We start from the raw sequence: 25521 nt of genomic DNA, 5'->3' as shown, positions 1-25521 counted from the left end.
GGGCTAAGTATCCAGGTGGCTAGTTTAGGAGGGGATCCTGGAGGTAATAGGGAGCCAGTAGGAGAAAGAGGAGATGCAGATGGATATCTATGGTCTAAAAGTTCAGAGATCTAGCCTTGGTGCCCTCTGTTGAGTGCTTTTTCCACTTTGAGCCTCAGTTTATCTAGCTGTGACTCATCTCCCTGGAAATAACATTGATCTCATTTACCTCTGAGCGTTCTTGGGGATGAAAGAGATAACAGATGTGAGAGTATTTTAAGGTAAAAGCACAAAATGAATGTAAGGTAGTATTATTAGTAAGGCATCATCCTGTACAAAACTGTTCTATCAATTTCCTCACAGGCACAATGAAGGGGTTGGACTCAATGGTCCATCCAGTCCCCACCCAGCACTTAGATTCCACGATTCTATGTAATTATGAAATCCCAACTCAAAAAAGACCAGATTTATCCCAGCTCTAGTAAGTGAAGGCATAGGGTTTATCCTAATAATGAACTTCCTTCAAAGCTCAGCTCAAGATAGAAAGCCCACTTTGATTCCCAAGGTCCAAGTACCACCCCCACCAACTCCATTTTCCACAGCTTGGGCTTCATTTGCTGTATTCATTCTTTCACTCCATCCCATCCCAATTGACTGCATAGTCCTTGAAGATGGGAATGTTTTTATTCTTATCTTTGCATCCCCAGAATGTAGCATGGCACCTAGCACATGGTAGAGAGTCATAGTTCCTATGGCAGGTACAAGGGAGCTCTAGCCCAGTATATAGACCACTAGAGGCACAGTGAGGAAGAACTGGGTTCAGAATCTGGCCTCAGATACTAACTGTGTGATCCAGGTCACCTCTATCTACTTTAATTTCCTCATCTGTAGAATGGGGATGATAATAACACCTATCTCCCAGAGTTGTTGCATGGATAAAATGTGATGATATTTGTAAAGTATTTTGTAAACCTCAAAGTGCTTTATAAATGATAGCTGTTGATGATGATGATGATGATGATCATCATCATCGTTAATAACCCACTGCTGGAAGGGATCTCAGAAGCATCTTATCTAAACCCCTCCTTTTATAGGTGAGGGAGCCCAGGTCTTGAGAGGTTCACTTATTTGTTTAGGGTCCTAGAGGTAGTTAAGTATCCAAGGAAGGATCTGAGTCTAGCTTCTCTGTCACTAGAATCTGTGTGCTTTCCATGGTACTACATGGTACGTAATAGATGCTTGCCAAATTGGAGACTTCACATATAGAAGGTGTGTGTGTGTATGTGTATGTATACACACACTCACATATATGTGGACACACATTTATGTGGATATAGACATATATAAATAACAAAATAATATGTGTGTTTGTATCTTTCATCCTCAAAACAACCCCATGAGACAGGTAAATGAATGGACAATTAAAAACCTTCATTAAATCCTACCGTCTGACAGATACTTCACTAAACATTGGGGATATAGGTTCCCCAGCAGGTCCCATGCACATATTGGGGAAAGGGAGGATTTCCACAAAAGGGAGTTGTAGTCTGGGAGTCACAGGGATGGGGGATGGAGCCACAGGGAAGTAGAATGATTCCCTTCCCAGAAGTAACAATAGTATTAATTTAATTACTGTACCCAAAGCAAGAGGTAGAAAACAAAGGAGAAGGGTACACAAACATCAGCTGGGCCAACGTCAGGATACCCAGGTTAGAGAGGTGGAAGGAATGAGAAGCATTGTCTGGTACAAGGTTGGCTCAGTATGGCAAGTGGCTGACTTTCCAATCAGTCATTCACCATGAGAGGCAGTTCTGTCCCAGGGTGAGAGTGCCAAGGCCAGATGGCTTAACTTCCCCTGAAGACTGGAGGTATGGTTTTTGGAGGGTAGAGAGGGTGATGTTCCAAAAGGGCTGCTATGTGTTAAAGGGTATCCCCTTCCTGTTGGCAGGAAGATCCAAGTCCAATCCTATCTCAGCATTTGCCAGCTGTGTGACCTTGAACAAACTCTCTGAGCCCCAGCTTACGCACCTATAAAGTGAGTGGGTTGGATCTGATCACCTCTGACTATCCTTCTAGCCTTGAATCTATGATGCTAGTTTGGAAGGAGCTAGGCAGAGGACAAGACTGCCAGGGTGAATGGAGAGATGGAATATGAAGCAGGATCTGGTGTGGGGCTAACCAGATTTAGTGAGCCAGGTGAATTGATGCTCACTGCTCAAAAGAATGCATGCCCAAGTTGGGACAGGAAGGGAGAGATGGGAAGCACTTTTTACAAATATCATCTCATTTGATCTTTACAACAACCCCGGGAGGTAGGTCCTGTTGTTAGCTTTACTTTGCATAGGAGGAAACTAAAGCAAATAGAAGTGATAATTTGTCTTTCTGTTTCCAGATCCAGCACTTGTAATCACTGAGTTGTTGAACCATCTCACTTAGGAGATATGTATATGTGTGTGTGTATACATACATATATATATACACATATGTATACATACACATATAAATAGATGTATATGTACATATATATGTTGACATACTTTTATGTATACATATATGTTATAATATTAAAAGATTCCATTAATGATAATGATGAGATAGATAACATTTATAATAGCTCTTCAAGGTTTACAAATATCCTATTTAATTCTCACAATAACCCTGTGCGATATTATTCCCATTTTATAGTTTAGGAAACTGAGGCTCAGAAGATTTAAGTGATTGTCCCATGGTTGCATATCTATTAAGTTCCAGGAGCAGTATTCCATAACTCCATGCCCCGCCTCTACCAAGACAGATCAGAGATTGTTTTGGAGGGTCTTTTTTTTAAAACCATATATAGGAGACTCTCTTCTAGTACCAAGTAAACAGCTAACTCTGGGGAAAGTGAAAATTAATAACTGTTTTAGATGATGAAGACAAATACCTTCCCACTGAGTTTAGCTGGCCCCAGCGAAAGCTGAATCCATGGGCCTGAAGACGATCTGTGGAGATGGCATTTGGCCAGAATGCTAGGGCAAGCCCCTCCTCCTTCCCTCAAGTTGCCATGGGGATTTTAATGGGGGAAGATTAACCAAAATGATACCATCACTTTCCTCCCCTTAAGGTCTTCATCTGGGTCACTTATGGTGGATTTTCTTGCAGATTTTGGGAAAACTGCCCAAGTGATAAGACAGTAGGAGCTCCGAGTTTTTATAAATGAAAGAAAATTCAATTTCTTCATTTATAAAAACTCCATCTCTGGAAACAGCATCTGGGAGGCCAAACAGTCTTCAAACAAAATTAAATGGGAGTCTGGCTCCAAGCCCGGGAATGTCACCAGCCATCCCTTCCATTAAAACTGGCCACAAGAAGCAGCTCCCAAAGGGAGCGTGGAGGCAGAGGGAGTTCAGAATGGTCAAACGGGCCCCAGACTGAATAAAACATCTTTCCAGCAAAGTTGGAGAGGAAGGGAGCACAGGATGTTTGCCGGGGTGCCTCCTTTGGAACAAGTTTCCCAAGGCCAGAGTCTCTGAAACAAAAAGGCAAGGACAAAAAAAGACAATCTCAAAAGCTTCCTGAAAGGGCTCGCTAAAGCGTCACTGCCCAGTAGGCTGCCTCGAGAAGTCATGAGCCTCCCATCATTGGCAGTTTTTCTGTCAACTTTTTTTAAAGAGTTTATTTTGATAACTGTATTTCAATCTAATTGGTTTTCTTTGTAATATTATGTGTTTTGTTTTATGAATTTTAAAACATCCTGAGAAGGGGGGTCTATACATTTCACTAGACTGCCAGCAAAGTCTATAATACATACATACACACACACACACATACACACACACATGACAAATGCATACACACACGCAGGCACACACCCACAATAAGTACTCCTGAAGTAGAGAATGGACAGTGAATTCTATGAGATTTTATGGAGGAGACTCTTGGTCAAGCACAGGTCAGACTAAATAATTTCTGGGATCCCCTTTGACTCTAAAAATTAGGATGCTGAGATTGAACTGGATTGATCCTCAGGGATCAATCAGAATTCTTCATAAATCCAGGAAATAATGGTGATAGCTGGGCATCATGGCATTTGAGGGGAAATTAAGATATGTTGGGCAAATCTAGCCTCTCTATCGGTGATAGCCAATTTATCTTTTAGATACCTTGTTTACACAAAGTTATTTTCTTGTCTCTCCCATTAGACTGCGAGCTCCTTGAGAACAGGAACTATATTTTGCCTCTTTTTATATCCCAGTACTTAGAACAGTGTCTGGAGCAATAGTAAGTATTTAATAAATGCTTATTGGTTGTCTGGCTCCCTAGTCTACCATTCTATTCATTACACAAAATTTCTCAATAGCCAAACAAAAAAGACAAATCGTGGTAATTATTGACTACCTACTGAGGTAGCCCAATGTGCATCTCACATGAACAATAGACAGTCTATTGTCTCCTTTTGACATAGGTCTGGGAAATGAGAGAATTTTCTGAGACTTGTTAATAATGAGGTCCTAGTACTTCATGTAAATAATAATAATTATTGTAATAATAATAAAACTGATATTTATATAGCACTTCAATAATTCCAGAAGACATTATTTGAATTGTGCTCTATTTGATATAACCAGAAAGAACCCAGGAACCATTACTATGGATTATGAAGTCCTGGGCAAGAAAGAGAGGAACTCAAAGACTCACATCATGTTTTGATCACTGCTGCCAATCCAAAGGAAAGCCTTCAGATGGAAAAAGTCTGATTTGGGGGAAGAATAGATCATAAACCAGACAGTGTCTGAGAGAGAGATTTAGACTTATGGACTACAGTTTACAACATAGGAATGATGGGCCTCCTTCCTGCGCAATGGTATGAAAGCTGGCTGATTTTAGTGAGGGTCTGAAAGTTTTAGCTTGGGAGAAAAGTTTAAGTCAGCTTTCACTCCATTCTGGGGTAATTCTGCTTGTTTTAGAGGGAGATATAAGTCTGTATTGGCCAAGAGAATTTGGGGCTAATAGGAGACTGTGGAGAGAGAAAGACTTCGAATAGAAGACCATAGCCCACCAAGCTAGGGACATGTATAGGGGTCCAACCCATTATACTTCCAATGGAACATCCAAAGTGTGCAATTCTAGAGACCGTTTAGAGAAGACCTCCCCTTGTATGAAATTGTTCCTTCTCTCAGTTTTATCTGGCATCATACTTACCATCTAATTCATTTACTCTACTACATTTTCCGAAACATTTCAATCTATAGGGTTTTTTCCAGTTCTTGTTTGCTCTTTTACTTGGATAAATGGGTTTACTTATTATTTGCTATGTGTTATAAGCATTTGTATAACTAACATTTTGGGGGGAGCAGCTAAGCTGGAGAGTATAAGCTAAGAGTTGCCTTCTCTCTAAAGAGGAGTCAGGGAAGCAGCGATCCTTCTCATACCCTTATACAAGAAATGACTGAAGAGGGGATAATAGCGACACTTCTAGCTTGCTACCACTCTTGGAGACTGGTGGTATTTTTGGTGCTTGGAAGTTGGTGAGATTTCCCATCCTCAGTTACCCTGCGCCAACTGATGGTGCAGACAGGGTCCTTTTCATATTCTCTGCTCAGGTGGTTCAGACCCCAGATCTTGCCAACTTACGTAACCTGTGAGCCACATTTTTTATTTCAATAATCTACACACAAGTAAGGTTGTTATAATATATATATTCCAAGAATCTTGCAAATCTGATCCATGGGGCTTTAAGCTGGAAGTGGATTAAGGAAGAATTGAATTTAAATTCCCCTCAGATACTTACTACTTGTGCGACCCTGGGCAAGTGATTAAATTTCTCTGCATCTCAGTTTCATCTGCTATAAAATGAGAGAATTGGTCTCAATGACCTCCAAGGTCCCATCCATCTATAAATCTGCATTCCCACAAGACATGGAAAGCAAATATTATAGAAAATAACTGATGCAAGTTAAGAAGATGACTAACAAAGGATATAACCTGCAATGTATGAGAAAATATCTACCAAGGCAACAAGAAAAAAAAGAACCTGTATTCAGATATCTTGTGAGCATACCTTACTACCAATTTATTACTAGTTACAAACAAGGAGAATTAGATATCTTAACACAACAAAGTAAATTAGACCTTGCTGAAACTTGGTGGTATTAGATTCATTATTACAATATGTATTAGAATCTATAGGAACCTGTTTGGATCTTAGAACATTATGTCTTGGTACATAGTAGCCTGTAAGTATGAAGGCTCATTTCAGAAGTAGCTCAGGGGATGTGCAATGCTACTGTTGGTGATATGGGAAAAATAGGCCACATTGTTTGTGTTAAGAAGTTTAATTTTATCATTTGGTATTTAGTTGGGTTAACAAGCATTTATTAAGTGTCTACTGTTTTCTAGGCACAAAAGAAGGGCAAAATCCAGTCTCTGCTCTCAAGAAGTTCACGTTCTAATTGGAGCTCAGACCAGAGTCACTGTTCAAAAGAAACAGAGTCAGAAGGATTTCCCAGGAAGATGAATATTCATATTCAACATGAGGGGTTGGAATCTCAAAACCCAGGTACTTTGTAAAAAGAACCAGCCTACTGTTGTAGCTACAGATGGCGGTTCCAGGGGATGTCCAGGACTCAATGCAAGTGTGACGAATGGAGGCAGGCTATATCAGCTATGGGTTGCACTTTGTTTCCTAACGCCTAAGCTCCAGATAGAACTAATAGTATTAGGGACTGAAGGCAGGCTGCCCATATTGAACAATGGATGGCATATCTGAATTGCAAGTTTCTGAGTTCCTCATAATCTCCATAGAGCATACACTTGGGAGAAGGGTGGCCAGAGGACCTCGTGCTCGAAACATGGGTGAGAGCAACATGATTTCAAGTGACAGTTGCTGACCACAGCCATGGAATGGTAAATCCAAGAAAGACCAATGAAATAACATTATATATTAGGAAGTTTCATAGATGTATATGTATTATTAATAGATGTATTCCACAGTGTGGAATAGTGAATACAGATCAGGCCTCAGAGATAGAGAACCTTGGGTGATACTTGTATTCCATATGATTTTGATCAACTCCTTTACTATATGGTCTCTAAGGTACTCCTGGCTCCTTCTTAATCTATGATCCTTTAACTTAGATAAGGTTTCTAATCTTTCTCATGTCATGGATACGTTTGGCAGTCTGGTAAAGCCTGTAGACTTCTTCTAAGAATCATGTTTCATAATCCATAAAATAAGATACATAAAATAAAAGCGATTATATGGAAATACACACACATACACACACACAATTTTCCCAATCCAAATTCATATACTCCCTGAAATCTAACCACAGATTCCATATTAAGAACCCCTGGCTTAGTAGATGATACTTGTGGGCTGCTATGCCTTAAAGAATTCTTTACCATGAAGCCAACCATCTGATGAGACACTCATCTAATTTAGACTAACCCTTAAAAAAGAGACACAGTCAGTCAATCACTAGACTAGTACAAGATGGCCTTTCAATCTTGTTAGGAACAGCCAGAACTTGTCCTTGCTGACATAGCCTTCAAAAATCCAGGGTCACTTATACACCAAAAGGAGGCTTTGGAGAAGGACTTCAGGAAAACAACACAAATATCACCCAAAGAAGAGTTCCATCAATAAATGTCAACGTCAGCTTCCCAAATGGGTCCCAGTGCTAACTGAGAGAAAAGTCCTATACCAAGGTACCAGAAATCATAAAAGATGGAGGGGGAAAGTAAGGAGGGTGGTGGTAATGTTAGAAACACCTCCACTAGCTTTACCCTTCAATGAACCCTTCATATCTGCTGAATGTCCTGCTGTGCATGAGAATATGTTACCACAAGAAAAAGTGACATCCTCTAATTAAGTTGCCTTGGAAAAGAGCAGACATAAAAGTTCAAGTCTAAGGATCAGAGGGGGAGGGCATCCATGTGGGAATGCACAGGAACAAAGCAGGGAGGCAGAAATAGCAATACAGCTACTGCTTCTTGATTATCCTAGCAAATTTTAACTCTACTTCCTGTAGAAAGCCATCTCCAATTTGCTACTCCTTTCACAAACTCATTATGACCTCTTTTCTATAGGCATTGAACAGTATTTTATTTATTCATTAAAAAAGCACTTTCCATGTATCAATATATATTCTAGTTATTTGTAAACTTTGCGATATCCCTTCCCCCTGTATTTGCTGTTTTTACAGTATTTACCATAAGTTCTAGTGTCTTACCTAAACTTTGTATCTAGGTCAGTACCTAGGATGGTGTTCCCCTCTACATTAGGCCCTTAACAGAAGTGCTGAATTGCACTGAAATGGGTTGGCAGAGTTAAGGTTAAGGAAGAAATGTTGTACACAGTAAGGTGAAAAGAGGAATATTTGAGTTCAGTTTAACATTTGCTGTGTGACTCTAGCTTAGTCCCTTAACTTCTCAATGCTAAAGGAAATTTTTTAAGGTTATAAGCTGTAGAAAAGTTATGTGCACTGGGGATACAAAGCAAGGCAAAGGATAATTCCCACTTTCAAGGATCTCACTGTTTAATGGGAAAGACAACATGCAAAAGAGAAGAATTAAATACAAACAAGCTATATGCAGGATAAACTGGAAATAATTAACAGAGTTAAGGTACTTAGAATTAAGGGAGATCAGGAAATGTTTCTTATAGAAGATGAGATTTTAGCTGGAATTTGAAAAGTGCCAGGAAAACCAGAGAGTAAAGATAAGAGGGACAGGCTAGGAAACCTGGCTTCTCCCTAGGAGTCAGCCACAAAAAAACAAGCAAGTTAGAACTGGAGTCAGAATTAGAGGTAGAACCAGAACTCAGTATTATATTCCAGTAAAACGTTTAAGGAAGAAGCACATAGGAGAAGGACTAGCCAGGGTTACAATGTTACCTGAGGTCTCCTCCCACTCCCACATACTTTGGTCCAAAAAGAACCTTAGAAGCTTTGGAGAGTCTGGAGAACATTGCACTTCCCATCTTCCCAATGGTGTCCTAGTTGGATCTCTATGTCATTTGACAGCAACATTTAGCTTATGAGTCAAGGTCAGAGTGAAAGTTAGATTCGTGGCATCTCAAGAGTGTCCAGCAAAGAAACTATGCCCTACTTAAGTGGAAACTTTTGAGCATCCTATGAATGGGAGAAAATGCCTTGGATCAACCAAGAGAGTGGGGTACCTATCTGCTTTGTGCTGGGCTCTGTATATACTTATGAGAGAGTACTGGTGTGTCACAGACTTTGGGGACATATTTTCTACAAACAGCCTTTAAAAATACCCCTTTCTTAAAGCTACTTAAAGATAACTGACTAAACTGTTTCTTGGTTGATAATTTTGAGTAGAGGCACACCATTGGGAGTTTGAGCTGATAGCACCAGAGAATCACCCTTAGATTTTTCAGGTGCTACACAGGTGGCTTTGCTTTAGAGGTGAAATTATTGAGAGTGGGATTCAGGAGAAAGATATTTAGAGGTTATATGGACACCAATTAGACTACTTAAGTAGAAAGCAATGGAATAATCAAAGGAGGTTATGTGTACAGCTAGTTCCCTATTGGTATGGATAAAGTATTCCTTGAAGTGATCACAGTCTTTGGATTATTACTCAATATTTCCATTGATTTGAAATCTATTACCATATTTAACCTAATTGAAACTTAATATCATGTATATTTGAATATATATGTGAATTTTTCAAGGGATTATATTATAAATGTGTATATGTGTGTAGATACACAGGTACATATAAAATATGTATATGTACATGTGTATATATATATACATATGTATATGTGTATATATATATATATATATATATATATATATATATATATATACACACACACACACACACACACAAATAGCTGAGGAAAGAAGGAAAGTAAAAGGAAAGGAGAAAGAGAAAGATATCCTTAACTGAATGCTGAATTTCAGAGAACAGCAAGGAGAGATAATAAAGTTTTCTTAAATGTTCAATGCAAAGAAATAGAACAAAACAATAGAATGGGAAAGACAAGAGATCTCTTCAAGGAAATTAGAGATATCAAGGGAACATTACATATAAAAATGGACATCATCAAAGACAAAAATGGTAGGAAATAAATAGAAGCAGAATAGATTAAGGAAAGTGGCAAGAATACACAAAAGAATTGTAAAAGAAAAATCTTAACATCACTCACAACCACAATGGTAGGATTATTTATCTAGAGCCAGACATCCTGAAGATGAAGGTAAGTGGGCCTTAGGAAGCATTGCTAACAGTAAGCTAGTGGAGATGATGGAATTCCAGTTAAACTATTTAAAATCCTAAAAGGTGATGCTGTTAAAGTGCTATAGTCAATATGCCAGCAAACTTGGAAAACTCAACAGAGGCCACTAGATTGGAAAAAATCAGTTTACATCCCAATCCCAAAAAAGTGACAATGTCAAGGATGCTCAAATTACTAAACAATTGTGCTCATTTCATATGACAGCAAGGTTATGTTTAAGATTCTCCAAGCTAGGTTTCAGCAATATATAATCTGAGAATTACCAGAACACTTGTATTTGAAAAGGTAGCAGAACTAGAAACCAAATTGCCAACATTCATTGGATTATGGAGAAAGCAAGGGAGTTTCAGAAAAAAATCTATGTCTGCTTCATTGATCACACTAAAGCCTTTGATTGTATGGATCACAATAAAATGTTCCAGGTCCTTAAAGAGAAGAGAGTATTCTCCTGAGGAACTTGTAAATGGGTCAATAAGCAAGACGCAATCAAGCATAGAATGACTGACTTGTTTAAGATTGGAAAAGGAGTATGACAAAGCTGTATATTGTTACCTTATTTATTTAACTTATGTGCAGATTATATCATGCAAAATGCCAGTCTGGACAAACAAAAAGCCAGAATTAAGAATGTCAGGAGAAATAGCAGCAATCTCAGATATGCAGATGATACCACTCTGATGGCAGAAAGTGAAGATGAATTAAAGATCTACCATTTGATGAGGGTGAAAAAGAAGAGTGTAAAAGCTGGTTTCAAGCTTAATTTCAAAAAACAAAAAAACAAAAAAAACTAAACTAAACTCTTGGAAACCAGTACCATCATTCCTGGCAAATGGAGGGAGAAGAAATGGAAGCAGTGTCAGATTTTATATATTCTTGGGCTCAAAGATCACTACAGATTGTGACTGCAGCAATGAAATTAAAAGATGTCTGCTCCTTGGAAAGAAAACTCTGGCAAATCTGGACAGCATACTAAAAAGCAGAGGGGTCACCTTGCCAACAAAGATCCATATAGTCAAAGCTCTGGCTTTTCAAGTAGCAATGTATGGCTGTGAGAGTTGGACTCTAAGGAAAGCTGAGTTCCACCAAATTGATATTTTTGAATTTTGTTGCTGGAAAAGACTTTTGAGAGTCCCTTGGACAGCAAAGAGATCAAATCAGTCAAAATTTAAGGAATTGAATTCAAACTATTCACTGGAGGGTCAAATACTAAAGTTGAAGTTTAAATACTTTGGCCTCATAATGAGAAGATAGGACTCATTGGAAAAGACCCTAATGTTGGGAAAGACTAAGGCAAAAGGGAAAGGGCACAGCAGAGGATGAGATGGATAGACAGCATCATGGAAACAATGAACATGGACTTGGACAGACTTTGCAATATAGTGGAGAATGGAAAGGCTTGGCATGCTATGGTCAATGGCATCATAAAGAATCAGATACGACTGAATGATGAACAACAAATGTACATACGTACATATTCATATATACACAACATACATTCACATGTATCATATGTAGAGACACACATAATACACACACAAACACACACACACATGAATGAAAACCTAATTGTAAATTACTTCAAAATCTTTAAACTGCTACATTAACATAGTCTGTCATGCTACTGTTTGCTGCTCTTCCTGATGGACTTTTATCTCACTGAGATGGAGGTGATTCTGGGTTCTTTAAACTATGTCAGCAAAGTACAATCTAGCTTAGACCCTAACAATCAGGAAAACCTTTCAGTGCCTGCTTGGTGATTAGAATACAGTATCACTCATTTCCAACCTTAAGAAACTTGGAGAAACTCATCATAATTTGCATAGCCACCAGAACTCATGAACATATCCACTGAGGCACAGAGGGGATTGGGTTCTGCGTTTAGATTTTAAAGTCCTCCTTACCCTGCCCCCGAACTACCTTTCCCTTCTTGTTGGACATTATTAGCCCTGCTTCATTATGCAACCCAGCAAAACCGGCCTTCTTTCTGTTTCTCCCTTTGGACGTTCTATTTCCGTTCTCCGTACTTTTACACTGACTGTTCTCCATGCCAGGATTGACCTCCTTCCTTAATTCCATCTCACAGAATCCCTCTGAAGTCAAATTAATCAGCATTTAATTCTCTTAAGCATGTTGAACATCAACAACTATTTCTTGATCATTTCAACTGTTAACTCCCAAACCACTTCATATCATATCATAATTAATTTTTATATTTCTGCTGAATAGATTTATATACATTCTTGCTATCTTCTTCATTAGAATGTGAGCCTATTATGAATCAGGATAATTTCATTATTTATTCATGTGTCTCCAGATCCTGAAACAGAGCCTGGTACATAGTAAACATTTAATTATTGTTCAACTGATTGATGGGTACAGTGAGAATTTATCAAGATTTGACCAGGGACCACTGAAACAATGAACTATTTCCTTTGTAGGATAGTTAATGATACAGGAAAACAGCAGGAGAGGTAAACCAAGTAGTCAGCCTTCAAACAAAGGGGAGTTGACTTTGCCATCCTCCTATACATTGATTTCTCAAGGCACCAAAGTGTTTTTAGGGTTTTTTCTAACAGTTCTATAATGGGTGATTAAAGGGCTGATCACTAAGAAGGCGACTAGTAGAAGTCACCTCCCTTTGAGACCTCAAGTCAGCTCAGAGTGCCTAAGTGTTGTGTGAACAGCCAAAGCTTTCTAAACTTAGAAAGATTCCATCCTGAGGCCCCAAATGTTTAAGGCTTGAATAAAATTCAAAATACATTGGCCAATGCACTTCCCCTAAATCTTTAAAGCTGTCTCTATTTTAAGAGAAAATAATGCAGATGGGTCTGATTCATTTAAATGATAGAAGTATTGATTTTTCAAAAAATCTATTTGGTGTCCTAGAAGCTTTTTGAGTATTTTAGGTGTGTTTTTAATATTAAAAAAAGACTTACGTCTTAACAAACAGGAAACCATTGCATTATGCCAAGGGAAAACATATTAAAATAATTCTCAGATGTGACTGTCTTTCAAAAAGGGTTCTAGACAGCTAGATGATGGAGTAGAGAGAACACTGTACTGCAAATCTTTTAGACCTAAGTTCAAATCCTGCTCCATATAATTACTGGCTGTCTGACCCGGAGCAAATCAGTTAACTTTACTGAGAAACAATTTCTTCATCTATAAAACAGGGATAATAATAGTGCCTAACTCACGGGCTGTTGGGAGGATCAAATGGGATGATATATATAACATGCTTTTCAAACCTTAAAGCACTTTCTAAATGTTACCTCTCATTATCCAACTAGCCTCCAATGAACATGTGCTCATCCTCATAGGATATGTTGAATCAGGAACATGTAAAAATCTTTATAATTTATTCCTTCACTCATTTGTTGGTTTAGAGTTTTTATTTTCATGCTAAGCAGGTAGTTAAATTGAAACCAAGAGTAGTGGAAAAAAACAACAGTGACAGCAACAATAAGACCTGAAAATAAAGAGAATTACTTTACAATTATGAAACGTTGATAAAGTATGTGTATATGATTGGAGAATCTTATAAAAAGTAACGCACGGAAAGGAGCATCACTACACATTACTTAAGGACCAAATTTAAAAATCTGAATGAATTATAACGAGAGCTATATTTAAAAAAAAATTTGATTTAAGATTGACAAGTTTTAAAATAAACCAGAAAGGTTTAAGTGAAGGCTCATATCCCTATCACTTACTGTTTGACGTTGGACAAGAGGTCTTCAACTTTCTGGGTTTGTTTCTTTTATCTATAAAATGGGAGAGAGAGTTTAGATGACCTTTAGAGATCCATTTCTCAAGCCTCTCATTGGAATGGAAAGCATTTATTAGATCCTTACTTCATACCTAGCACTGTGCTAAGTGCTGGGAATACGAATAAGAAAATTGAGGCAGTTCCTGAGCCCAAGAAGCTCACATTGTAATTGAAGGAAACAACCCCTGTAGAAGGGTATAGCTGCAGGGCTGAGGGCAAGGCATAAACAATTCATTGTCTGGCAGGGGAGATCCTGCTGGGATCTAAGGAAATAGGTTTCAGAGTGGGGATGTTGAGTCATGGTTCTAATTCTGTCCACGGGCTACTTCTTTCAGGTTGGGTTGCAATCGCTCCACTGAGGGGTTCAGATTGGAGTGATTAAGCAATAAAGTAGTCCTTCACTTAGACTCTCTGGGCCTCAGTTTCCTTATCTGTCAAATGAGGGGCCTAGATCAAATGACCCTAAAGATGCCTTCATCTACTAAATCTATGATTCTTGACAAACTGAATAGGTTTTGCTGCATCAAAGGGATCACCATTCTTCTCAATTCAACAAGTACATATTATGTGTCCAACATTGTATTTGGTGCTGGAAATAAACAAACAAATGTGAAACAGTTCTTGCCCTCAAAGAGCTTACTTTCCATTGGAGGGAAATAAGATTCTCCTTTAAAGTAAACAAAACTAAAGAATTAAACAAAAATGTTTGTTATAGGCAGATAAAGAAGGATTTCCAGGAAAAGACTCAAGAAATAGAGGAAGGGGGGGAAATTTAGTCAGTAGCATCTGATTTCACATGAAAAAATAATAGAGGAAATTGTTTAGGGGCTAGTGGTATTTGGCTTTTGTCTTTCCCCATGGGAATGAGGAATGATGTCTCCTTTCTTACTTCACACCAAAATGTGTCCTATGCCGTTGGTGTTCAGATGTCTTTGATTCTGAAATATCTCCTACTTTTACCCAGGCCTCAGAAGGAATGCCCAGACCCATCATCAAATTCAAACAGATTTCCTATCTTATCTAGGAAAGTGCCCAGGATTTGTTCACACCTAGCAAAGAAATTAGATATAGTTTCACCTTGATGAATGCATCAAGGAATTGCATCTTACCACTTGTTTTAGGTGGGGTGGATTCTTTGACTAATTTGCTCATTTGGCCCCCACCCTACACAAAGGTTGAAAATGGCATAATATCAGCACCTCGCAAAGGAATGACGTGAAGGACAAATTGTAGAAACACATACATACAGAGAGAGAGAGAGAGAGAGAGAGAGAGAGAGAGAGAGAGAGAGAGAGAGAGAGAGAGAGAGAGAGAGAATGAGAGAGAGACAGAGTAGTTTTAAGGCTATTACGATTATCCTGGTGAGAGTATGTATGAGGTTCTTGACCAGAAAAGACTAGAAATAAAAAGGGGACAGAAGAAAGAGATATTTTTGATGTAATATGTGTAGACTCAAGGGAAAGAACAATATTATTTAGCATTCTTTATAGCCCATAGATGAATCACTTTGAGACTTACTCTATATTACAGTCATCCATCCAACGATTCTCTTGTGCACAAGGCTAGGATGACAAAAACTCTCAAACACTTTGTCAAACTCTGGTTTTAGCAGATGTGTGGCACTGCACTGAGTCTATTAAGCTAACAAGCACAGAAAGGGAAATGAAGTGAGTCTGGAATGACTAGCTCTTAAGGAACCCATGCTGATTCAGAGGGATCACAGGGCCCAGATTCTTAGAGATGGAGGAGACTTCAAAAGTCAATGCACCCAACCTGTGCCTGACTAATAATCCACTCTATAATACCTAAGCCTTTGACTGACGATCACTAGTAAGGAAGAACTCAGAACAGCCTCTTTCCAGTTGGATGGACTGAATTATTAAGAAGTGCCTGGCATCAAGCTCAAATGGGTATTTTTACAATTGTCACTCAGTGCCCTTGGTTCTGTGCTCTGGGCCCACAGGGTCAAGGCTAAGACTTTTAGGATAAACTGTAAACTCCTATACTTGACTTTTAAAACTTTTTACATTCTTGCCCCCAACCCAGCTTTCCAGGCTTATTATGCATTAATCCCCTTCCCACACTCTATGGTCACAATTAGCCTTTTCTCTCTTCCTTGAATGAAGAACCATCTAAGGAGACTGAGGAGTAGTCAGATAGGTAGGAGAACTGAGAGAGAACAATTTTGTGAAAACTCAGAGAGGAGAGAGCATCCAGGAGAAACTGATCAACAGTGCCAAATGTAAAGAGGCTTGAGAAAAGGCCACTTGATTTGGCAAATAAGAAATCATTGATAACTTTGGAGAGGGACAGCTTCAGTCAAATGAATCATTTGGTGATGAAATCAGATTGTAGAAGGTTTAGAAGAGAATGAGAGGGAAGAAAATAGAGGCACCTGATGTAGATGCTTTCTCAGGCATGGTAGTCACAGAGGAGAGATATAGGATGGAAGCCTAGTAGCTAGCAGGAAGTCAAACCAAGCATACTTTGTTTTGTTCCAGATGGAGAAAACATTGGAGTGTTCATAGGCATCATGGAAGCATCCCATACATAGGGAGAAGCTGACTATGAGAGAGTAGGGACAATGGTGAGGACAATCTTCTGGATAAGATGGTCTTGAAGGAATGCAGAAGGAAGATGAGTTCTCCATCCTAGGCTATAATAAATAAGGTAATGGAGAAAATGTCTAACCCGAATTTTCCCTCAAACACTTTCTAACTGTGTGATCCTGGGCAAGTTACATGATTTCTATGAGACTCAGCTTTCTCGATTATAGAATGGGGATAGAGATAGAACCTTTCAAAGTCATTATGAGAATCAAATGAAAAATTCCATGTAAAGTACCTAAAAGCATTATAAAAAACATGCTGGGATGTACTTCCATATCATATAATCCTTCTCTTCCTTAAAAATTAAGCTCAAGCATCATCTTCTACATAAATGTTATTTTTAAAAAATCAGAATATTTTCTAATCCCTCCAACATTTAATCCTTCATATCACTACCTATACATCACTACCAAGTCTCACTTTGTACTTATTCTGTATATTTGCATTCCCTATATACTTAGATGCAAACTAGCCATTGTCCCAGATAAAATCTAAGCGTTTTGACATTAGGAATTGTTTAATTATTTTTTATTGATATCCTCAATGTCTAACACAGTGCATGTCACATAACAGGCACTAAATAAATGTTCACTGATTGATTGGGCTTGGTTTCTAAAGTTTCTTCTTATAGTAAAGATGTTTAAAGAGTAGACTAGATTGTAGAGGGGCTGTTGATTCCCCTTCCTGAATTTTCATTCTTTGTTGTCTTAAAAAATATGGTTGATTACCTTTTACCAATCACATACAACCTCCTTTGCTCTCCCCGTCTTTTAAATGTCATCTCTGCCAGTTTTTTTGGCTTTTTTTTGGAACTAAGGAGATAGTTCATATGAGCCTGGTGACTTGAATTTCTGAAGGACAATTAAAGGTCTCCTAACTGCCTCCTTACTCATCTTGGGTATCAATTCTCGATTAGTCATTTTGTTACATCACCACTAGCCCAGAAACCATTCTCTTTGGCAGAGAAAACCAAAATAAACGAAGCACTGGGCAGCTCTGAGTTGCTGGTCATGAATTATCACCATGTCCTCTATCTGAGCAACGGCCCTAGCCCTTTGATTACTTCGTTTTCTCACATGAAGTTTAACCCTCTTTCAAACCCTTTAGTTTGTTATCCTTAGCTTTCCTTTCAAACTTAGCTCCCTGATCTTTAGCCCTCCTGCCATTCCTACAGAACTTAGCCAAGCTTTTCTATCATTACCTACTGGTGTTTCTGTCTTCTTTTCATCTTTGTAAAATCCAAGGTAGTTGATGAAGTCTCTGTGGATCTCATTCCCTCTTTCCAGGCAACTCCAATTTTCTATTCCTTCCCTGATCCTTTTAAATTCTAATGCCCTCCCTCTCAAACTATCTTGAATTTAACCACTTTGTATTTGCTTATGTTTATGTTCTATGTTTATTCTGCATACACATAAATACATGCACATATATGTGCATATGCACATAAATAATTATTTATTTCCATGTCACCAGTTAATGAGCCATTCAGTTAACAAGCATTCATTAAGTTCTTACTACATGCCAAGCACTGGTGATACAGCTAAGTCCCAACAGAGAACCCCTTCTAAGCTAATAGCAACCCATTAACAACTTTTGGGGGCTAACTTAAAGAGATCTAATCATGCCTAATGCTACAATTATAACCCATGTGTCTCTATCATAGCTACACAAACAGCATGAGGCACTTTGACAGATGGTTTCTTAATATCTAAGTAGAATTTGTCTATAGCATTCCCTAAGCAAACATTCTGGTATGCATCAAAACATGAAGTTTTTACCGACTGCTAAAGGAATAGAATTACTAAAGCAACCGAACTCACCTTGATCTTGACCTCCCTAAATGAAAATAAGACAAAAGGACATTCTAGCTAAGTCAAAGATATTGTATATATTCTCCTTATACGGATTAGGCTGATCATGCCTCTCCCACAGCAGGATACCTAGTCAGCCAAATAACTTTCTGATTAGGCTGTACACATGCATGCATGCACACATACATGTATACACCCATATACATATATGTGCATATGTGTATGCATGCATATATGCATGTGTATCTATATATGTATATATGTTCACACATATATATTCCTTTCTTCCTCTCTCTCTCTGTCTCTGTCTCTCTGTCTCTGTCTCTGTCTCTGTCTCTGTCTCTCTCTCTCTCTCTCTTCCCATTCCCCCCCTCTCTCATTGGGTACTGAATCATTCTTGCACAGAATCTCTGCCAAGGTCTCCCACTGCATACAGGACCATCTGTAGTTGTGCTGATCTATATCTCGCTACTGACTGGACCCAGATGGTTCTGGAGGAAAAAGTGAGGTTGATGACTTTGCACAGCCCTGCCTCACTTAAATTCAACTCACTTGCATGTCTTGATATCACCTCCCCGATGTCATGGTCCTCTTTGAGGATGAAGGATGTACCACAACGAATAAGGATGGGTATCACACTATTTAATTTCTCTCCATTCATATACAAATCTCCCCTGTGTATAGATATAGATTATTTATATACACATATAAATCCATTGTATCCATTATACATGCTGTCCCAAAAATTTTAGTGCTGTTGTAAGTTTTAATAACTTAGAAGGTTTTAAACTCTAATAGCCTAAAACAACACTAAGTCTTTGGAGAATACGTGCAGTCATTTCAGTCATATTCAACCCGTCACGACCTCTATTTGCAGTTTTCTGGGCTAAGATCTTGGAGTGGTTTGCCATTTCCTTTTCCAACTCATTTTATGGATTAAGAAACTGAGGCAAACCACAACAGAAAGAGACTCTACAAAGCATTTGATAAGAAACTCCAAATTATATGAACTGACATTAATACTCTGTAACTTCAATGCAAATGTGAACATAGGAAAATTTGATGGAAAGTATATGGAAAAACATGGCCCAGGAGTAAGAAAAAAGAAGCCAAAGACTTGTATATCATTCAGAGATCTTATGCCTGTATATAATGACCATTTTCTTTGAGAGGGTTGGGAACTGAAAATTCTGAGCACTGAATAACATCACAGAAAATGAAACATATTTTAATGGGTAAGAAAAGATTGGTGACTGATGTGAATAGTTTTTAATCATAAAACTATAAAAAACTATAAAGCAAAAATAAAAATTGATGATTATAAGAACAGATAAAAAGGAGGAGATATAACTGCCTGATTCAGAATTTTCTTAATGAACTCTTGATGCTGAAGAAATGGAGATGGGTAAAGTGGTAGAAATTGACACGATTTGTCATCATATCAATCAACAAGCATTTTAACTGTCAGCTTGGGTACTAGGGATGAAGTGAGCCACTGTCAGAACAAAGACAAAAATTAAACAAGTTCCTGTCCTTGGAGGACTTTCTCTCCATCATAAATTTGACCAATATAAATAGAATCATGGAGATGACAAGGCTAAAACAACCTAGATACCACCTCTGCCAGCCAACATTCAACTTTCTTGCCAATCATAAATATATGCCAGCCAAAAACAACAGCAATTCAGAACATAAACACATTTATATAGTCCTACATGGAAGGATGATAGAAGATTACGAACAATATCATAAAACAATAAGAAGTGGCGCAGAGAAAAACCAGTTTATAAAAAATCTTGTTTGAAAACCCAACTGAACTGAACCGGAGATAGGGAGCCTGTGGCCTCAAGGCCACGTGTAACCCTCTAGGCCCTCAAGTGTGGTCATTTGACTGAATTCAAATTTCACAGAACAAATTCCCTTAATAAAAGGATTCATTCTGTACAACTTGGACTCAGTCAAAAGGCTGCACCCAAGGACTTAGAAGACCATATGTGGCCTCAGGGACACAGGTTCCCCACCCCTGAAAACCATCCCAAGAGCAGATAGTGTAAGAAGAATGATAATATATGCCATTTATATAATATTTTTTACTTTTGCAAAGTTCTTTATATATACATATCTTCTCATTTGATTCTCACAATCCTATAAGGTAGGTGGTATTATGATTCCCATTTCACAGATGAGGACACCAAGGCTAGAGTTTTAAATAATTTGTCCATTGTTACACAGAGAAGCACCTGAGGCAGATTTTTAAAAAATATGAATTTTAGTTTTCAACACTTACTTTGATAAGATTTCGAGTTTTAAATTCCCCCCCTCCCTCCTTCCCCTTCTCCAGACAGCATGCAATCTGATATAGGCAACACATGTACCATCACATTAAGCATATTTCTACATTAGTCATGTTGTAAAGAAGAATTTGAACCAAAGGAAAACCTATGAGAAAGAAAATACTAAGAGAGAGAGAGAGGATGAGAAGAAGAGAGGGAAAAAGGGAGAGAGAGAAGGAGGGAAAGAGACAGAGAGGGAAAGGAAGAGGGAGAGGGACAGAGAGAGAAATAGTATGCTTTGATTTGCATTCAGATTCCATAATTCTTTTACTGGATGTGAATAGCATTTTCCATGATAAGTCTTTTATTTTTTTAAAATTTATTTATTTAACTTTTAACCTTCATTTTCACAAAATTTTGGGCTCCACATTTTCTCCCCATTTGTCCCCTCCTCCCACCCCAAAACACCAAGCATTCTAATTGCCCCTATCACCAATCTGCCCTCTCTTCTATCATCCCTCCCTTCCCTTGTCCCCATCTTCTCCTTTGTCCTGTAGGGTCAGATAACTTTCTATACCCCATTACCTGTATTTCTTATTTCCTAGTAGCAAGAACAGTACTCGACAGTTGTTCCTAAAACTTTGAGTTCCAACTTCTCTTCATCCCTCCCTCCCCACCCATTCCCTTTGGGAAGGCAAGCAATTCAATATAGGCCATATCTGTGTAGTTTTACAAATGACTTCCATAATAGTCGTGTTGTATAAGACTAACTATATTTCCCTCCATCCTATCCTGCCCCCCATTGCTTCTATTCTCTTTTTGGATCCTGTCTCTCCCCAAGACCGTTGACTTCTAATTGCTCCTTCCTCCCATTGCCCTCCCTTCCATCATCTCCCCCACCCTGCTTATCCCCTTCTCCCCACTTTCCTGAATTGTAAGATAGGTTGTCATACCAAAATGAGTGTGCATTTTATTCCTTCCTTTAGTGGAATGTGATGAGAGTAAACTTCATGTTTTTCTCTCACCTCCCCTCTTTTTCCCTCCACTAAAAAGTCTTTTGCTTGCCTTTTTTATGAGAGATAATTTGCCCCATTCCATTTCTCCCTTTCTCCTCCCAATATATTTCTCTCTCACTGCTTTATTTCCTTTTTTTAAAATATGATCCCATTCTATTCAATTCACCCTGTGCTCTGTGTGTGTGTGTGTGTGCATGTGTGTGTGTGTGTGTAATCCCACCAACTACCCAGATACTGAAAAGTTTCAAGAGTTACAAATATTGTCTTTCCATGTAGGAATGTAAACAGTTCAACTTTAGTAAGTCCCTTATGATTTCTCTTTGCTGTTTACCTTTTCATGCTTCTCTTCATTCTTGTTTCTGAAGGTCAAATTTTCTTTTCAGCTCTGGTCTTTTCATCAAGAATGCTTGAAAGTCCTCGATTTCATTGAAAGACCACTTTTCCCCTGAAGTATTATACTCAGTTTTGCTGAGTAGGTGATTCTTGGTTTTAGTCCTAGTTCCTTTGACTTCTGGAATCTCATATTCCACACTCTTCAATCCCTTAATGTAGAAGCTGCTAGATCTTGTGTTATCCTGATGGTATTTCCACAATACTTGAATTGTTTCTATCTAGCTGCTTGCAATATTTTCTCCTTGACCAGGGAACTCTGGAATTTGGCCACAATGTTCCTAGGAGTTTCTCTTTTGGGATCTCGTTCAGGCAGTGATCAGTAGATTCCTTGAATACTTATTTTGCCCTCTGGTTCTAGAATGTCAGGGTAGTTTTCCTTGATAATTTCATGAAAGATGATGTCTAGGCTCTTTTTTGATCATGGCTTTCGGGTAGTCCCATAATTTTTAAATGGTCTCTCCTGGATCTATTTTCCAGGTCAGTTGTTTTTCCAATGAGATATTTCACATTATCTTCCATTTTTTCATTCTTTTGGTTTTGTTTTGTGATTTCTTGGTTTCTCATAAAGTCATTAGCCTCCATGTGTTCCATTCTAATTTTGAAAGAACTATTTTCTTCAGTGAGCTTTTGAACCTCCTTTTCCATTTGGCTAATTCTGCTTTTTAAAGCATTCTTCTCCTCATTGGCTTTTTGAACCTCTTTTGCCAATTGAGCTAGCCTATTTTTCAAGGTGTTATTTTCTTCAGCCTTTTTTTGGGTCTCCTTTAGCAAGGTGTTGACCTGCTTTTCATGCTTTTCTTGCATCTCTCTCTTTTCTCTTTCCAGTTTTTCCTCCACCTCTCTAATTTGATTTTCAAAATCCTTTTTGAGCTCTTCCATGGCCTGAGCCCATGGTATATTTATTTTGGATGTGTGGGATACAGAAGCCTTGACTTCTGTGTCTTTCCCTGATGTTAAGCCTTGTTCTTCCTCATCCAAAAGGAAGGGAGGAGATCTCTGTTCACCAGGAAAGTAACCTTCTATGGTCTTATTTTTTTTTCTCTTTTCTGGGCATTTTCCCAGCCAGTGACTTGACTTCTGAGTGTCCTCTCCACACCCACATCACCTCCAGATCTGCCCAGCCAGCGCTTGGGGTCTGAGATTCAAATGCTGCTTCCCAGCCTCAGGGCTTTGGGTGGGGGCGAGGCTGCTATTCAGCGTGAGATTAAGTTTAGGTGCTCAGGTTGGGGCAGGGCTGCCTCTTGGGGTCTCAGTTCCCTCAGGGGTTTATGTGGAGACCTTCAGCAATGGATCCGAACTCCTGTCTGCTTTGGGCACCCCTGTCTGCTGCCACCTTGGCTGCTGCCTCCCGAGGGGGCCTGAGCTATGGAGACACCCTGCTCCTGTCTCGGCAAGCCAAAAAGACCCTCTCACTGACCTCTAGTGCCTGTGGGTGGAGGGACCTGCGAGGCTGCTGAAGATTCCATCTCTGAAGCCTGTTTGGATCTGCTCCTGTTGGTGCCGCGTGGCCAAGGCAGGGCTGAGCTCTGCTCTGGGTCCAGTGCGCAATGGATTTTTGGTGTCAGTTTTTCAGGGCTCTCTGGAACAGAAATCTCCTCCACTCCATTGTTTTGTGGCTTCTGCTGCTCCAGAATTTGTTGGGAGTTCTTCTTTACAGTTAATTTATGGGCTGTGCGTTTGGAGCTAGCATATGTGTGTTTCTACTCCGCCATCTTGGCTCCTCCCCTTGTTTTTGTTCCCATAAGTCTTTTAGAAGTGTCTTAGATCCTTGCATTGCTGAGAAGAGCAAAGTCTGTCAAAGTTGGTCACAACACCATGGGGCTATTTCTGTGTACATTGTTTTCCTGGTTCTGCTCGTTAAATTCAGCAGGCGCTCATGCAAGCCTTTCTGGGTTTTTCTGAGGCAGAATTGCAATACAAGTCTTTTGTCTGTCCACACTATCCATACCATTCTGCTTCTCATACACACATGAACAATAATAACAGCACTTTTACAATGCTTTAAGGTTACGAATCCTCACAACAACCATGGCAGATCAATGCTATCATTTTCACCATTTCACAGTTGAGGAAATTGAGGCAGACAGATATGAAGTGACTTGTCCAGGATCACATAGCTAGTAAGGTCTGAAACTGTTTTGAAACTCAGGTCTTCCTGCCTCCAGACCCAGCACTCTACCCAGTGTTCCATTTAGCTTCCCCTCTGGAAAAGATCTGTCAAGAATTCAAAAGCAATGCCCTACCTCCAGCAACAACATTGTAGATGTCACATTTAGACTCTAATCTTGTGATATACAGAAATGGCATTGCAGAAAACAAAGATGGGAAAAGCAACCCCACCAAGCTAAAAACAGGATGTCCCAAAAGTCTATCAATACTTAAAACCACACTAAAAGTTAGGGGATACACTTTATACACAGAGCAGATCTATGACAGAGAAAACACAATATTGAGAAGTCAATTTTCAGGATATTTGGAAGAGTAGAAAATAACTCAAATGCTTTGGGGAATAAAACCACAACTTTTTTTAAACTTGATAAAAGTGACTTTTTTTTTTTAACAACTACTAACTTACATACCTATTTTTTCATCTCTCCTCTAAACCATATGAGAATAATCTAACATCCTCATTGAGTATATTCTTAATGAAGCTATTCAGTTCACTCTGTGCTCTTTGTCTCTGTGTGTGCGTGTATGTATGTGTGTGTGTGTGTGTGTGTATGTGTGTGTGTGTAATCCTACCCACTACCCAGATACTGAAAAGTTTCAAGAGTTACAAATATTGTCTTTCCATGTAGGAATGTAAACAGTTCAACTTTAGTAAGTCCCTTATGACTTCTCTTTGTTGTTTACCTTTTCATGCTTCTCTTCATTCTTGTGTTTGAAAGTCAAATTTTCTTTTCGGCTCTGGTCTTTTCATCAAGAATGCTTGAAAGTCCTTGATTTCATCGAAATACCACTTTTCCCCTGAAGTATTATACTCAGTTTTGCTGAGTAGGTGATTCTTGGTTTTAGTCCTGGTTCCTTTGACTTCTGGAATCTCATATTCCACACCCTTCGATCCCTTAATGTAGAAGCTGTTAGATCTTGTGTTATCCTGATTGTATTTACACAATACTTGAATTCTTTCTTGGAAAAGGTAGGCTCTCACATGGGACATCTGAGAGCAGAATACATCTTTATAGTGACCCAATAGGAATAGAGATCATACACACTGTGCTGACTTTTTTAAAGAATCATTTGGCTTTAACAGGTCAAAAGGACAACTTTTGGAGAAGTTTTGTTGATTTTTTTTTGTTTTGACATCAATCTCATTTTCCAATCCCCGTCCCTCATCAAGCTTCTGGAGAGCCATCCCTTATGATAAAAATATAAAAGAGAAAAAGAAGAGGTACTGGTGAAACAATGACCAAATAAATCCA

The 25521-nt window shown here is 38.7% G+C and overlaps 1 protein-coding gene and 1 long non-coding RNA gene across 15 annotated transcripts in view; one reads left to right on the top strand and one right to left on the bottom strand.

Moving 5' to 3' along the window:
- Positions 1–25521, bottom strand: part of FGGY (FGGY carbohydrate kinase domain containing) — a 537121-nt gene that overhangs the window by 241247 nt on the left and 270353 nt on the right. The gene's annotated exons all lie outside the window — the stretch shown is intronic.
- On the top strand, positions 1703–17205 carry LOC140530233 (uncharacterized). The gene is made up of 4 exons (XR_011975868.1): positions 1703–1847; positions 4161–4239; positions 6358–6517; positions 16499–17205. It is a non-coding gene; the product is annotated as an uncharacterized lncRNA (long non-coding RNA).

This window comes from Notamacropus eugenii, chromosome 2 (assembly GCF_028372415.1).
Source record: "Notamacropus eugenii isolate mMacEug1 chromosome 2, mMacEug1.pri_v2, whole genome shotgun sequence".
Taxonomy (NCBI): domain Eukaryota; kingdom Metazoa; phylum Chordata; class Mammalia; order Diprotodontia; family Macropodidae; genus Notamacropus; species Notamacropus eugenii.
The sequence above is the reverse complement of the archived record's forward strand: the minus strand, read 5'-3'. Positions and strand labels throughout refer to the sequence as shown.